Source organism: Bos grunniens, chromosome 20 (genome assembly GCF_055505025.1).
Source record: "Bos grunniens cultivar Pamir isolate PY7600 chromosome 20, Bosgru_T2T1.0, whole genome shotgun sequence".
Lineage (NCBI taxonomy): Eukaryota > Metazoa > Chordata > Mammalia > Artiodactyla > Bovidae > Bos > Bos grunniens.
Window position 1 is genome coordinate 7,561,123 of NC_141184.1, and position 16,848 is coordinate 7,577,970.

Below are 16,848 nucleotides of genomic sequence, written 5' to 3' on the forward strand. Positions count from 1 at the left end.
CTGAACTCTAAACCTCACATCCCATTCCATTCCTGCTTCCCCATGCCTTTAACTATACCACAGGGATGCTTTGGGGCAGAACAAGTAAGACAGCTCAGAAACTCTTGAGTCCAGTTCTTCCTGCATCTTCTAGCTTTCCCTGCATCCAAGCAAGTGGAAGGACCCCTCTTGTGATCATTTCCTGTGGATGCCGCCCCCTCTATCCCATACAGAACTGCCAACCAGGCTCCTGGGGGCTAAGGAGTCTCTCAGTTTTGTCTGCCCCAGAATTTGCAACAGGAAATGATCATGGGTAGTGGAGACTATTGCATGACTATTAGCAAAATGCTTTTTTAAGGATGGAGTCTAGATTCACTTCAGCAAATGTTGGATATGGAGCAGGGCTGTCTTGGGCCCTGCTGTTGTTGCTTAGTCTCTCAGTCATGTCTGACTCTTTGCCACCAAAACGACTGCAGCAGGCCAGGCTTCCCTGTCCTTCACTATCTCCCAGAGTTTGCTCTGACAGACGGTAAAGCATCTGCCTGCAATGCAGGGGACCCAGGTTCGATCCCTGGGTTGGGAAGATCTCCTGGAGAAGGAAATGGCAACCCACTCTTGCACTCTTGCCTGGAGAATCCCATGACAGAGGAGCCTGGTGGGCTACAGTCCACGGGGTCAAAGAGTCGGACAAGACTGAGCGAGTGCCTTGCCTTTGCCTTTTGCACGTCCGCTGAGTCGGTGATGCCGTCCAACCACCTCATCCTCTGTCACCCCCTTCTCCTCCTGCCCTCAATCTTTCCCAGCATCAGGGTCTCTTCCTATGAGTTGGCTCTTCCTATCAGTATTGGAGCTTCAGCTTCAGCATCAATCCTGTCACTGAATATTCAGAGTTGATTTCCTTTAGGATTGACTGGTTTGATCTCCTTGGGGACTCTTTAAGGGGCTCTCAAGAGTCCTCCACACCACAGTTGGGCCCTGAATGGAGAAAAATCCATGAGTTCTCTTCTGCTTAGACAACTGTTCTCTCATGAGAATCAGCTTCTTGATGGGTCAGAAAATCAAGCAGAATACTATATGTTAAAAGTCACAGAGACTGAAGGCAATTAGAAGCTAGAGTGTAAATCCATCACCTTTCAGGGTCTTGCTGCCTGAACCCCTTCAAAGGAGAAGGGTGCCCTCACAGCTGGAATGGCAGCACAGATATCTAAAGGATCCTACATGGAAGCTTTAGAGTAAGGGTGACTTAGATTGGAAAGAATTTGGCTGCAATTCTGGGATACCCAGGTTCGATCCCTGGGTTGGGAAGATCTCCTGGAGAAGGGAATGGCAACTTACTCCTGTATTCCTGCCTGGAGAATTCCATGGACAGAGGAGCCTGGTGGGCTACAGTCCATGGGGTTGCAAAGAGTCAAACACAACTGATGCAACTAAAACAGACACATATAGGAAACCAACGCACTCCGAGCTGGAATATTGTAAAAACCTGCTGTAGAAGGTTAGCCAACATTCTGTTCTTCTCTCGTACCTTTCCCAGAAGGCAACACAAGAGGAGGAACCTGCAGCAGTGAAGTGAAGCTTTCTTCTGACTCCTTTATTTTTCGCCTGCCTATTTATAGGAAACACTTGCTAGCACTAAACCACCACGTGTCCCTGTTTTTCCCTGGGTTTTTAAGCTGTGGTGACTCACCAGATGCATCTCATCTCCATTTTGGCAAAGGCACAGTTGATGTGATGCCACAGACTTTTCCGGATGCTGTCATTAATCAAGATTTCTCCTTCAAACACCTGTTTCCTTGCAGGCAGGATTATTATTCGACTGTAACAGCCACGAGGAGACACCTTGAACCCTAAAACATAGAGCTTCTGGAAGGTGGTCCTGATTTCTTCCAGGGTTTGCAAAAAATTAATCTTTCCCTCCTGTGTGCTGTCATAGCACAGTCATTAGTCAAGAGTGATTCTTGCACATCTCAGTGTTCCCTGTGAGGATAAGGTTGACTGTTTATGACCCAATGTTACTCAGAATCTCCATTTTCATCTTACCTGTTAAAACATATGCTCTTAACCTGACTCTTCAAGAATCAGGTTCTGCAAGGAAGCAATTTCTCTGTCTTACAGCAACACTTCTTAAAATCTTCCTCTCGACCTAAATCTCAGGGCAGAGAAAATAATGAGACCACTGAAATATCAGGGGGAAAGTATAGCTTTGAAAGTGAAAGTGTTAGTCACTCAATCATATCAGACTCTTTGTGACCCCATGGATTGTAGCCCACCAGGTTCCTCCATCCATGGGATTTTCCAGGCAAGAATACTGGAGTGGGTTGCCATTCTCTTCTCCAGGGGATCTTCATGACCCGAGTCTCCTGCATTGTCAGTCAGATTCTTTACCATCTAAACAACTGCGCTCTGAAGTGTACCTTTAGATAAAATGAGATTCAGACTGAACCCCCATGTTTCACCTGTAAATACCGTGTGAATTTTTACCATGTACCACTTATTACATTTATCTTTTTCAGAGAAGTAATATTTTGTATAACCCGCCTTCAAGGAAAATTAATTTTACTTTGAAGTTTCTCATCTTTATCTTGCAGCTTCCTGTCCTGACATATGTGAGTCCCATTTTGAAAATTAATGATTTAAGGTTCTTAGCTCCTTTTACTTGGAAATATCACTTTAGTCCCAGATTATGGGATGATTTATCAGTCAACTGGCCAATTACAGTTTAGTATGAATAAGCTTGCTAGATCTTTCTTGAGAAAGAGTTACTGCAAAAGAAAAGGTAGTGTAATTATGAGAATGCTGGTGACCTAATAGGGGGACTGAGTATCACTGAGTGAGGGCTTTGGCAAGGAGCTGGACAGAGGATCACCCAATGACGGGGAAGCAACACACATCCAGTTATTTGTTTAGGAGTTAGCACCAGGGATCAGAAGCTGGCCTCCCTTATAGTTGAATACAGGCAAATTGAATAACTTCTATAGCAGTAGATCTTTTAGTCCTACAAACCACACTCCTGATAATAGCTAGGAGTAAAAAGTAGAACATATTCCTGAATTAAAATAAGATGTGATCTAGATATGAATGGTTGATGCAAATGCAAGATCATCTGAATACATGTCACAAGGCTGGTACAAATAGGCTGCTCTAGAAGTTCATTTCATGGAGGGGCCCAGAACTTTTTTAAAGGGTGAAGCCTCACATAATAATATGCATAGTAAATTGATAGTGCCGGGAGAAATATCAGCACCCTCAGATATCAGATGTGTGTGTTCGTCGTTCAGTCATGTTCAACTCTTTGCAACCCTATGGACTGTAGCCCGCCAGGCTTCTCTGTCCATGGGATTCTCCAGGCAAGAATACTGGATTGGGTTGCCATTTACTTCTCCAGGGAATTTGTCCTGACCCAGGGATCGAACCCAGGTCTCTTGCATTGCAGGCAGAGTCTTTACCGTCTGAACCACCAAGAAAGTCCAGATATGCAGATGATACCAGTCTAATGGCAGAAAGCAAAGAGAAACTAAAGAGCCTCTTGAAGAAGGTGAAAGAGGAGCATGAAAAAGCTGGCTTAAAACTCAACATTCAAAAAACTAAGATCATGGCATCCAGTCCTATCACTTGTCAAATAGATGGAGAAAAAAGTAGAAACAGTGACAGATTTTATTTTGTTGGGCTCCAAAATCACTGTGGCTGGGGACTGCAGCCATGTAATTAAGGCTGAGCACCAGATAACTGATGCTTTCAAACTGTGGAAGGACTGATGCTGAAGCTGAAGCTCCAATCCTTTGATCACCTGAGTCAACTCACTGGAAAACACCCTGATGCTGGGAAAGATTGAGGGCAGGAGGAGAAGGGAACAACAGAGGGTGAGAGGGTTTGATGGCATCACCAACTCAATGGACATGAGTTTGAGCAAACTCCAGGAGATAGTGAAGGGTAGTGAAGCCTGGTGTGCTGCAGTCCATGGGATCACACAGAGTAGGGCATGACTTAGGGGCTGAACAGCAACAGCACCAAGGCCAGACAAAATAAAGTTGTACCAGAAAAAGTCTCATGGCTCATTAAAAAAATCACAAATGTTTTAAACTTATTTTAGTTTTTAGAGCACTTTTAAGTCCAAAGCAACATCAAGAAAATGTACAGAAATTTCCCATATACCTCCTGGCCTCATATATGACAGCTTTCCCATCATCAACATCCTCCCCCAGAGTGGTCCATTTGTTATAACAGATGACTCTGCACTGACAGGTCATTATCACCATGATTCACATTAGGATCCACTCATGGTGCTGTACATTCTATGGATTTAAACACATGTTCATCATTATAGCATCATAGAGAAGAGTTTCACTGCCCTAAAAATCCTCTGTGCTCTGGGTATTCATCACCCGTCCTTCAGTACCTGACAACCATTGCTTATTACTTGTCTTCATGATTTTGCCTTTTTCAGAATGTCATATGGTTGGAATCTAACAGTATATAACCTTTTCAGATTGGTTTATTTCATGGGGTAATATGCATTTAAGTTTCCACTGTGTCTCTTCTTAATATCTTGTTTCTTTTAAGTGCTCAATAACATTCATTTGTCTGATTGCCACAGTTTATTCATTCACCTACTTAAGGGTATAGTGACTATTTCCAGTTTGGGGCAATTATGGATAAAGATGCTATGAACATCGTGTGTGGGTGTTTTTATAGGTATAAGATTTCAGCTGATTTGGGTAAATACCAAGGAAGATGTTGCTGGATCATAAGGCAAAAGGACATTTAGTGCTATATGAAACCAGCAATCTGTCTTCCAAGGTGACTGGACCATTTTGCCCTCCCACCAGCAATGAATGAGAGTTTCTGTTGCTGCACACACTCACTGGCATTTGGTGTTGTCCTTGTTTCAGATTTTCATCATTTTAATAGAAATCATCGGGAAGATCCCCTGGAGAAGGAAATGGCAACCCACTCCAGTATTCTCACCTGGAAAATTCCATAGATGGAGGAGCTTGGTGGGCTACAGTCCATGGGGTTGAAAGAGTTGGACACCACTGAGCGACTTCACTTTTCACTTCACTTCACATCAGTTTTTAGCTTGGCTTGGAATTTCAGGGCATGTGAATAGGAGTAGTGGGTGCCAAATAAGTAGACCGAGCTCAAATTGTAATTGGTTCTAACAAAAAGACCACATCATTCAACAGACGTATGATCTGAGTGTCTTCTCCCCATTTTTTCCAAAGGTCAACTCTTTGCAGGTCTAAGTGGCAAGAGAACAGAGTTTATCCTGCAATCCTCCAATCTGGGGCTCTGAACTTGCTTTTCATGCTCAAGTGCCCCCTCCCTGGTCCCAGCAGTCCCTCCCAACCCGCCCCATCCCAACTCGTCCCACCTAGTGTCCCTCTGTTCATTCCCTCCCTCAGTTCCCTTGCTGATCCATTCCCACATTTTTCATTCTTTACCCCCACCCTCCCCTCCCTTTTGTTTACTTCCCAGGCCCTGCCATCTCCTCTTCTCACTGGGATGGAGGCTGCACGGGATGTTGCTCGTCTGCAAGGGTAACAAGGGAAGACCTCACCTTCCTTCACTTCTCTTTATTTATCCCCTGTCATCTGACCCCACCCAAGGCTCTAAAGATGGATCAGGGCACCCCCAAATTCCTAACATGGTATTTTCTTTGCTTCACATGCCATGACTTTGAAGAAAGAGCATCAACCACAGAACTCAAACTCATGGCATGGATTTGTCTTATAATCTATCTGTTCTCCCCAAAGCCCCTGTTGAAGTCTGATTCAAGAATGACCAGAGACATCCCGGACACCAAGAACATCCCAGGAAAAGTTTTAGTGTTCCAACTGAAGGCCAAGAGCCCAGGGCAGCCAGGGACAACCTTGTCCACCCTCTTCAGAGGTCATGGCCCCTCATCTTTTGGGTGACAAAGCTGACGCGGGAACCACACCCCTGAGTGTGTAGATTCTCCCTGCACAGACACCAACTTCTGACTCCAGCTCACCTGCAGCTTTCCCTGCTGCCCAAGGGTCACTGGTCTCAATCAAGCTGGCAGCGTAGGACCTTGTTCCATCTGTTGCCACTGGCCCCCATCCCAGTGACACTGGTGTCCAGGTGCTCAACCCTTCCTGGCATTTAAGAGACAGCAGTTTCATGGAGCCTGATATATGGTGTTATCGGCATGGAAACAAATGGTTGCCTGACGGCCGCTGGCTTGTCTGAACCTGGGCAGCCACTCACTCGTTAGAGATAATGGCATAGTCAGATGGTAACTGAGGTCAGCGAGCCTCACTCTGTCATGCCTGGACAGAGGCTCTGCCCTGCACTTTTTCATTCTTTCATTTGGACTTTAGCCTAGAAGAGGTCACAGCAGTAACTGATCAGTTTGAACAAATGCCCAATATTTTGATTTTGCCTTTGAAGGTCTGTTTTGAAGGTAGTCATTGGGAACCATTAGCACACTCAGAGAACTTTTATGAGAGCAGCCTTATCTGTTTGAGTAGTTTAAGCTTTTTGTTTATAAAAGGGTAAATAACATTACAGGGAAAATGTATTTGAAAAGCAATGCTTTCTTTTCAGTTTGTCAACCAAGGAAGACCACTATCGTTCAGTTCTGGAGAGGAATGCACATGACCCAAGAGCACTGATACGTGTGACCCCTGAAGCCAGCGAGCGTGGGGCTCAGGTACCAGGACTCTCACCCACCTCTCACTTGTGGCGCATCTGTGACAATTAAGGACAACTGTTGCATTTCGCCTGGGACCCATGGGTGGACACAACACAAAGCCAGTTTGGGAATCTACACAATTAAAATTCTTACTGGAATAAACCATTCCTGTACCAGTGCCCCACCTGGAGATTAAGTTTTGTTTATTCTGTGGTTAGATGTGGATGTTGGAATGATAAAAATGTTCAGCTAGAATTATATATCCCTGATGATCATGCCAGGTGGGGATTGGGTCTCAGGCAACATTGTTCGAAAGATTCTTTTTCTCTTCTGAGTCTTGGTCTGAAGACTGATTAAAAAAATAATAATGATAAGGCAACTCTGTTCACATATACTATCCAGGGTTCCAATTAGCTATCAATAAGCACAAAGTTGTCTGGGCTTGATGGGATGTTAAATATAGAGTCCTAACACCCTTTCTGTTCCTGTAACTTTATGTTACAGACCCAAGAATGAATGACTTCACCAGGAAACTTGAGGCCAGCTGAGGGCTGACACCTAAAGTCAGCCTCCACCAATCATGGTTTTTCAACTTGTGAACTGAAGGGGTTAAACTGTGTTACCAAGAAGTTCCCTCTCAACCTGCATTTCTACCAACAGCTTAACTGTGTCACAGGCATTAGAGATGTTTACAAACAGGTGTCTTTCCACTTTGTTTTGCACATGTCAAGCCAGAACTTCACTTCTCTGTTCAAAAGTGAGCTGGCACTTGAGTTGTCTCGGCCATTGAAGAGTGAATGGAGGCGAAATACATGACTGCAGAGCAAAAACTTCAACAACCAAGGCATGATTTATCATGCCCCCCATTCACGATGGCAACTTGAGCTGAGAGGAAGCTTTGTTAGTGTGACGATGGAATAACAATCCTGGGGCAAAACATCTTTTCCAGTCCACATGGTAAAAACCAGAGACAAACCTTAACTATTTAGACCACTGAGATGTTAGGGATATTTGTTACTGTAGCACATTTATTTTTTTTCTAACTGATACAATATATTTCAACTTCTGAAAGCTTCTTGAGGACTTTTTAAATTCTTGCTGCCCCACTGAGAATGACTTAGTCAAATGTGTAATGGTCATGTTGATCCTAATGGAGTAACCTCTCTAACTTACCAAAAAAGAGACCATTTTTCATGTATGGTAACTAGGTGTGTGCTAAGACTCTTCAGTCATGTCTGACTCTGTGACCGTATGGACTGTAGCCTGCTAGGCTCTTCTATCTGTGGGGTTATCCAGGCAAGAATACTGGAATGGGTTGCCATGCCCTCCTCTAGGAGATTTTCCTGACCCAGGGATCAAACCCAAGTATTTCATGTCTCCTGCACTGGCAGGAGGGTTCTTTACCACTAGCACCACTTGGGAAGCCCGATTAAACATGTTTATTACTTCATTTGTCAATTTCTTGGATTTGGCCAGTGTAACTTGGAGAGGTTAGTGTGATCCAGAGATTTCTGATTCTGAAGCTGAAAATTTAAGAATTTTGACTCTAAGTGACAGCCACCAGTGAAGCAGCAGGAGCTTTTTTGCCATTTAATACTTGATGATTTGGACATCAAATGCTACAGAATTTGTAAGAGAAACTTCAGAGGAAGTAAATTTCCCTTTTTGAGATTTAATCTGATTGTGTTTAACATTTAATACCTGAAATATTATTAGCTTACACTTGTGGCAATGAACTGGGTAGATGGCATTCAGCTGAGATCATATGCACAAAATTACATGAAAAATTGAAATATCAAGGTTCGTTTAGCACAACTGTTTGCTAATGAAGACATATTACTAATGGAGAACTTTTTCTCTAAAAGGAACTTCCACCTGAGGCTGTGAAAATACAAAAGAGATAAGTAAACTAAGATGGAGACAGAAGGAAAAGGAACTTCCACCTTAGGCTGTGAAAATACAAAAGAGATAAGTAAACTAAGATGGAGACAGAAGGAATTATTCCTAATTAAATATCAGTGATTTATTTGCCAAATCTCAGATATTGCAATGAATAAATCACTGGTTGTGAAGGTGGAATTCAGGCTCTCCTCCTGACTGATACTGTGATGAACTAATTTGAGTTTGAAGTCTCCCATGTACTTTGCCCTGTGCTCCTGTCACTATAAAACACATTTCCTTGTATCTTTGTTCTTCATTCATGCATTCCAACATAAGGCAGTGAAATAGAAAACAGCTCTTGAATTTTAGAATAACAACAGCAGCAGCACAAAACTGTACAGCAAAACTGTTCTCCTTTCTGTGCTGAAGATGCTAAAATACTGTTACCTGCCAGAGTCAAAGCAGGTCCATAACTTGTCTGATAGTTGGAAGTGCATCTCTGTTTTTCAACCACTCAGCAGTGTGTGCTTGCTTTGTGGAAATACATGGTCTAGCTGAAGAAAAATCATCTATGTTGAATATTCCCAAAGGTTTCAGGAATGAATTCAACATAAAATAACGGATGGCAAACACTGAGGCTATTAATTTTGAGGCAATAACGTGCAATACAGAGGGGCTGGGGGAGCCAACGAGGGGATACTGGCCAGACATGGAAGGCTGAAGTGCCAGGGCTAGTTCTCACCCTGAGGACAGCTGATGGTGGGGTCTCACCCCTGTGGTGGATGATCTGATGACTCTATCCACTGAGTGGTTATTCAAACGGGAATGTGTTGGAACATTCTGATGAAAGCTTATGTCAGAGGTTTCTTGCAGCCCTCAAATGATAGCTTATGTACTGTTTTGCATGCAGAGATCTCCTGTCCAGAGAATGTAGCAGCAGAATGTAATGACTTTTGGATACTGATGTCCACCAGTTCATCATGGGTATTTACTGTGTGCTTCAGTGCTAGAACTGAGGATATAAAAATGAACAAGGCCAACACTTGGTTTTCAAGGTAGCAAATCTGGGTGGCCCTTGAGATTTATATTCTTGTTTCTTTGGGGGCCTGGGTAAAGAGTAAAGAATCTGCCTGCAATGTGGGAGACTTGGGTTCCATCCTTGGGTTGGGAAGGTCCCTTGGAGAAGGGAATGGCTACCCACTCTGTATTCTTCCCTGGAGAATTCCATGGACAGTGGAGGCTGGCAGATTACAGTCCTTGGAGTTGCAGTCAGACACAACTGAGCGACTACCAGTCTCACTTTCACATCTTTGGGGGTTCAGCAGACAGGAAACTTACCAAGTCAGTGTTATTTCAACAGACAAGTAGGCTGATACCAGCCACTGCTCGCCCTTCCTAGAAAGGAAGTTCTCAAACCAGGAACCGTCCATTGGTGACAGTCACACAAGTGTCCCTTTCTCCCAGACGCTAAAGGTGAATCAACAGAAGACAGGGACGCTCTACACTGGCAGGTAGGTCACTGGCTGGGGCAGACGAGGTGTGAAATGGTGAGAGTTCAGGGGTCCATGTGCTCTTCTGCCTCTCGGCTCGTAAGATTTCCCAGGAAATCCCACGTTCTACCTGCAGCAAGAACTAGTGGGATTGGAAGCATGTCCCCTAGAGTTACCAGAAGCTGAGAGCTAGTGGGAATTCTTAAACAAGTCTTAGCAACAGAAGTGGGAACAGCTTGTTAAAAGTCCTTTGCCCATATACTACCTTCATTGATTAAGCTTCTTTTTTCTTTTTTTCTCTTTAATCACATACCTTCCCAGCTTCATGCAGCCCAGTTGTTTTACAGGAATTGGAGTCAGCTCCTGCCCCGTGTCAGATGGCTAGGTCTGGTTGGGACCACCGACCCTAAAACGAGGCCTATGCAGGTGTCTGACGAATGGCTTCTTGACATCAGAGGACTCAAAAACTCTCCCCTCAGGTCACGCTATGAATTTACATTTTGAACATGCACAGGCATGTAACTGACACGCACCTGTGCAAAACTCTGGCTGCCTCCCCTCTTCCCCACCTCCAATAACCTTTCCCCAAACTTGGGATCAACATGCTTACCCCATAAACATCCCAGGCCCCTCACCTCTGGGGAGGCAGATCTGAGACTTGGCCCTCCCATGTCCTCACTTGGCTGCATTGTAAATAAACTCTTTCTTAGCTGTGAACCTCTGTGTTCTCTGTTTGTCTTGCTGCACATCAGGCAAAGAGACTTGGTTCATTAGCAGAATCTGAAAGCAACCCCTTGGCACAGTTCCAGAGGAGCACAAACAAGTCAGCCACCCACTAAGATGCTGCTAAACTGATATAAAGTTATCCTTGTGATGCAGAGAAAGGAGCGTCGATTCCCTCTGAGTCTACTGGAAGGTTTCACAGAGGATAAGGACTTTAGGTTGAGCCCTAAAGACTGAGTAGGACTTGGATTAAGGCAGGGAGAAGGCCTAGGGGTGCAGGCAGGAGTTCAAGGTGGAGATTCTTGAGTGGCGAGAAGCCCTGTAGGACTGGGATGTCTGTGCACTCGGTTAAGTGCATCTGTCCAGACAGCAGAGCCTGCAGTGAGCTTCCGGGTCAGTCTCAGCCTATGACAATGATGCTTTCTGCTAGGAATGACTGGGCACTCACCTGGGCACTTACTACCTGTGGCTGTCCCCACAGGTATTTCCCCGTCAGAGCCGATGTCATGGCTGCACCAGCCCTTGTGCATCTTGCTATTACTGTAAGTTGCTCCTCAGCAACAAGCACCAGGAAAGCTTCAAATAGCAAACTTCCTACTCACAAGTCCTACAGGGTACACAGCACACCTACAGTCACACAGTGAAGTGGGGACGGGGAGACCTCAGCTCCTGCCTTTATTGGAATCAAGGGCGGGGTGACTAGGATTTTACAGGTTCACTCTTCAATGGTGGATTTTAATCTAAGAGTAAAAATTAAAGCCCAGAGAAAGTAAATAAAGCAAGCAAGCAGGTCACACAGGGCTTCCTAAAAGGAGAACGTCATAGGTGGAACATCATAATTGACTCCTTTTTTAGTTGAATAGCAGGGAAATCAGTCATGAATATTCATTGGAAGGACTGATGCTGAAGCTGAAATATTGGCCACCTGATGCAAAGAACTGACTCACTTGAAAAGATCCTGATGCTGGAAAAGATTGAAGGCTGGAGGAGAAGGGGACGGCAGAGGATGAGATGGTTGGATGGCATTGATGACTCAATGGACATGAGTTTGAGTAAACTCTGGGAGTTGGAGATGGACGGGGAGGCCTGGCGTGCTGCAGCCCATGGGGTAGCAGAGTCAGACATGACTGAATGACTGAACTGAACTGAACTGAGGCAATGTATTTTTTCAACATGAGTGCCTTGAAGTGGATGCCTCAGCAATCCACCTCCCCTTCAAAGCATTGCTTCCTCTAATAGTAGAGCCTTAAGCTCCTAGTACAGTACATGTACAGAGAAGGCAATGGCACCCAACTCCAGAACTCTTGCCTGGAAAATCCCATGGATGGAGGAGCCTGGTAGGCTGCAGTCCATGGGATCGCTAAGAGTCGGACACGACTGAGCGACTTCACTTTCACTTTTCACTTTCATGCATTGGAGAAGGAAATGGCAACCCACTGTTCGTGCCTGGAGAATCCCAGGGACAGGGGAGCCTGGTGGGCTGCCGTCTATGGGGTCGCACAGAGTCAGACACGACTGAAGTGACTTAGCAGCACAGTGCATGTATAAAGTTTATTAAATATTCATTTATTTTAAAAGCGTTTTATTCACTGTTTCTCAAAATCTGGGGCTAGTATTTGATGGTAATCACTGGTGCCACTCCTCCTGTTTTGACACACGGATTTGTGCTTTTTTTCTTCTGAAAGTTCTGTAGTTTGCATTGAATAGGGCCAACATTGTAAGTGTCTAAGGAGAAAACATCAGTCTCTTTTAAAGTCTTAAAGAAAATACCTGTGTTCAAATGCCAACTATATAATAATAATGTGACATTCTGTAAAGAGCTGTCATTTTCTAGGAAGGCTTTCTGATATCACTTTAGCAGAATAAGTGCTGAGCATGGTGGAGGGGGGTGACTGGAAAGGTCATCCAACTGCTTTTTTATATTTTTCTCAAAAACGTGTGATACTATTGACCAAAGGTAAAAATTTTAATTCAACTGAAAAAATATCTTTGAATTAGTGAGCAAAGATTTTAAAGATTTGAGGTTAGATGAAAATTATAAACTTCATAATGCAACTCAATATGAAATACTTTAGCTTTTCACGATGGAACATGAATGGGTGAAAAGGGCAGTTTTAAAACTGAATTAAATGCAGAGTTAATACTTCTGTCAATCTTCTTATTTCAACTGCCTTTTTTTCTTAACATGCAGTTCACGTTAACCTTCTCAGGTAACCTTTCCTAGCTACTTGAAGAGAACTAGGGGAGCGTGACACAATGAATACCATGAATTACTAGAGGGGAGATGACCGTCTAGAAACATATCTAGCTAAAATTTCCTCCTCAAGGCAAAACGAAGGGTTGCTTAATCAAACAAAAATAGAGACAACTTTTTTCTTTGCAAACAGACCTTGTCTATAAACTCTGTTAAAGAAATGTCTTCAGGTTGAAGAGTAGTAATACTTCGTGGAAACATGCATCTACGTAAGTAATGAAGAGCACTGGAAACGATAAATATGTCGGCAAATAAGAGATTTTTAAATATTTATTTTAAAGAGAATTTGTGTTCCTGAACTCAGATTTGGCTGCTCACCACTTGAAAGCCAGTACCTGAGAGAAGAATGTTGGTAGGAATGGAAACGTTGCCTTATTCAGGAGGCTGGCAACCTGGGGAGAAGGTGGACTCGAGTGTAAGAACCAACTCCCCAAGATTCTACTGAACCATGAGCGTTTTCAAAGGGGGAATTAATTGTAGTTCATCATTTCAGGAGGCGTCAGAGTCTTTGTTATCTTCCACTGTTTGCAGAGTTTATGATTGGTGGTGAGATTATAGGACGTTGCTCCAGGACTCCTGTGCTCAGCCTGAAAAAGAACCTGCCTGCCAACACAGGTTAGGCATGAGAGATGCAGGTTCAATCCGTGGATTCAGAAGATCCCCTGGAGGAGGGCATGGCAACCCATTCTAGTATTCTTGCCTGGGGAATCCCACAGACAGAGGAGCCTGGCAGGTGCTCTGTCGTGTCTGACTCCTTGTGATCCCATGGACTGTACCCCACCAGGCTCCTTTGTCCATGGGGATTCTCCAGGCAAGAATACTGGAGTGGGTTGCAATCCCTGCTCCAGGGGATCTTTCCAACCCAGGGATCAAACCCAAGTCTCCTGCTTTGCAAGAACAGGATTCTTTACCATCTGAGACACTGGGGGCCACCAGGGGAGCCCTTCAGATCAGATCAGATCAGATCAGTCGCTCAGTCGTGTCTGACTCTTTGCGACCCCATGAATCGCAGCACGCCAGGCCTCCCTGTCCATCACCAACTCCTGGAGTTCACTCAGACTCACGTCCATCGAGTCAGTGATGCCAAAGTTTCAGCAAAAAAAAAAAAAAAAAACCTCCAAGGTATTGTTATGTATATTCCTTGAGGAGGAACCAAGATTCTGCATTATTGGTTTACCATTGCTTCTGCTTTGTTTCTGCATTTCCTAACTTTTCTAATCAGCAACTGTTTGAATCTGTCCTTTGATATTCAGGGAAGTTTTAGGAGGCTGAAGCTTTTTTTCTAGAAACAAGAAATGAGAACATTAAAAGGATTTGTACCTTGGAGGCTCCCATAGGGTCCTTTTTAGTTTCAATAGTCAATTCTGAAAAATTTTAAGGAATCAATTCTGAGATAAAATGTTTTATTTCAGATGAACTTTACAGTCTTAAAAATTATTGAGGACCACAGAAAATATTGTAATATCTACCAATACTTTGTCATATAAGAAACTAAAATAAGAACATATCTTCATTAATAAATATTTTAAATATTTGCTTATTAACTTGCTTTAAAGTATTAATAATTAACCATGCAAAATACATGTTTATATATAACTGAATCACTTTGTTGTATACCTGAAACTAACACAGCATTGGTAATCAAATATGCTCCACTATAAAATAAAAAATTTTTAATTAAAAAAATAAAGATTGAAGGCAGGAAAAGGGGATGACAGAGGACAAGATGGTTGGATGGCATCACGAACTCAATGGAAACAAGTTTGAGCAAGCTCCAGGAGATGGTGAAGGACAGGGAAGCCTGGTGTGCTATAGTCCATGGGGTCACAGTCAGACAGGAGTGCATGACTGAACAACAACAAATAAGAAAAAATAACTACATCTTCCAAAAGACATTATTTTTTATTTTTCAAATCTCTTTTATACTTAAATAAAGACAGCTAAAGTATAATATCTGATTTTTCATTCATTTTGTTGTAATATAATACATAATACAGCAATTTGAAAATTCTTTTTTATGACAGAGTAAAAATTTAGAAAGCAAACACTGTTTCATCATCATGAAAATGATTTTAAACTCATGGGTGATCTGAAAGGATCTTATGGATCACAGGAGACCTTAGGCTGTTCTTCGAAAACCACTTGTTTAAATGAAAAATAAAAACAATATGTTTTGAAGTTAATAACATATGTAGAGGTAAAATGTGTAAAACCGCTAGCATTTAGACTGGAATGAAGGAAATGAACGTAAGTACTGCACAGCTCTCACACTGTACTTGAAATGGCATAATTTAGAAGTAGTCCATGACAATATATGTAAATTGTAAATCTTAGAGCAATTGTTAAAAATAAATAAATGAACCAGATTCAGTAAATATTCCAAAATTGAAGACAAAAATCAAGTATTAAAAATCACTCTCAAAAAAAATAAGGAAAAGCAAAAAAATGAAACATTAATATGCAATATGTCAAGTTTAAAAATATATGCAATGTGAGAGTTGCAGGTTATATTTTATTTGGGGCAAAATGAAGACTGTAGCCTGGAAGACAGTGCCTCAGATAACGCTGAGAAACTGCTCCAAAGAGGCAAGGGGGAAAGGTCAGTATATATGTGATTTCAGTGAAGGGAGAAAATATGCAAGCAAGCACATACTTTTCCAGAAGGTTTCTACTAGTCTCGTGAACCTTGGCTAGTCACAAGGAACAGTTGTCACCGTAAAGGATTTTAGTGCTTTTCTGGATATGGGGAAACACAAGAATCAGGGCTCATAAAATGAGCTCCTGAAAAGATCTAACTATCTGAAAACCTATCCTGTCAAATATTCACTGAGCACAGAGTGCCTCATTTCTGCTCTCCACCCTGAACTGCTTTTGGGGGCTTTTTAAGGCCAGCAGCTGCTGCAGCACATGATTTAATCCTTGTAGAAGTAGGTGGCAAGTGCCAATTATTAGTTGACAGATTCAAATAGGAAGTACATTAGTACACATAAACCTAACAATATCAGAAGGTACATTAAAAGTAAAAAGTTGACAATCAATGACACCTTCAATTATTTAAATTTCACCTTAAGAAGACAGTAAAAGAGCAAATTGAAACAAGATGAGTATGAAAAAAGTGAAAGTGAAAATCGCTCAGTATGTCCGACTCTTTGTGACCCCATGGACTATACAGTCCATAGAATTCTCCAGGCCAGAATACTGGAGTGGGTAGCCATTCCCTTCTCCAGGGGATCTTCCCAACCCAGGGATCAAACCCAGGTATCCCACATTGCAGGTGGATTCTTTACAACTTGAACCACCAGGGAAGTCCAAGAATGTTGGCATGGGTAGCCTATCCCTTCTCCAGTGGATCTTCCTGACCCAGGAATCAAAATGGTGTATCCTGCAGTGCAAATAGATTCTTTACCAGCTGAGATATCAGGGAAGCACAAAATACTGAAGTAAAAAATAAAGAGTGGAAACGATGAAACAGAAAGCAGAGCCAGTAGACAAAAATGGTAGAACCAAAAGCTAGATTTTAGAATCTAGTTAAATCAATAAAATTTGTAAAATTTTAACTCTACTTAAAAAGGAAAAAAAAAAGAAAGGCAAAACCAAATATTCAGTTCAGTTCAGTCACTCAGTCGTGTCCGACTCTTAGCGACCCATGGACTGCGGTCTACCAGGCTCCTCTGCACATGGGATTTTCCAGGCAAGAACACTGGAGTAGGGTGCCATTTTCTTCTCCGTAGACTTGAATTACGGTGATATTGAATATTTTGCCTTGGAAACGAACAGAGATCATTCTGTTGTTTTTGAGATTGCAACCAAGCACTGCATTTTGGACTCTTTTGTTGACTATGATGGCTACTCCATTTCTTCTAAGG

General features: G+C 42.8%; 1 long non-coding RNA gene across 2 annotated transcripts in view; it reads right to left on the bottom strand.

The window, feature by feature from the left end:
- The window catches only part of LOC147350068 (uncharacterized), a 32,074-nt gene extending 30,449 nt beyond the window's left edge, over nucleotides 1-1,625 (bottom strand). For both annotated transcript variants that reach the window (XR_015149157.1, XR_015149155.1), the window contains exon 1: nucleotides 1,505-1,625. This is a non-coding gene — a long non-coding RNA (uncharacterized LOC147350068). The remainder of the gene's footprint in view (nucleotides 1-1,504) is intronic.
- Nucleotides 1,626-16,848: the final 15,223 nt, after the last annotated feature.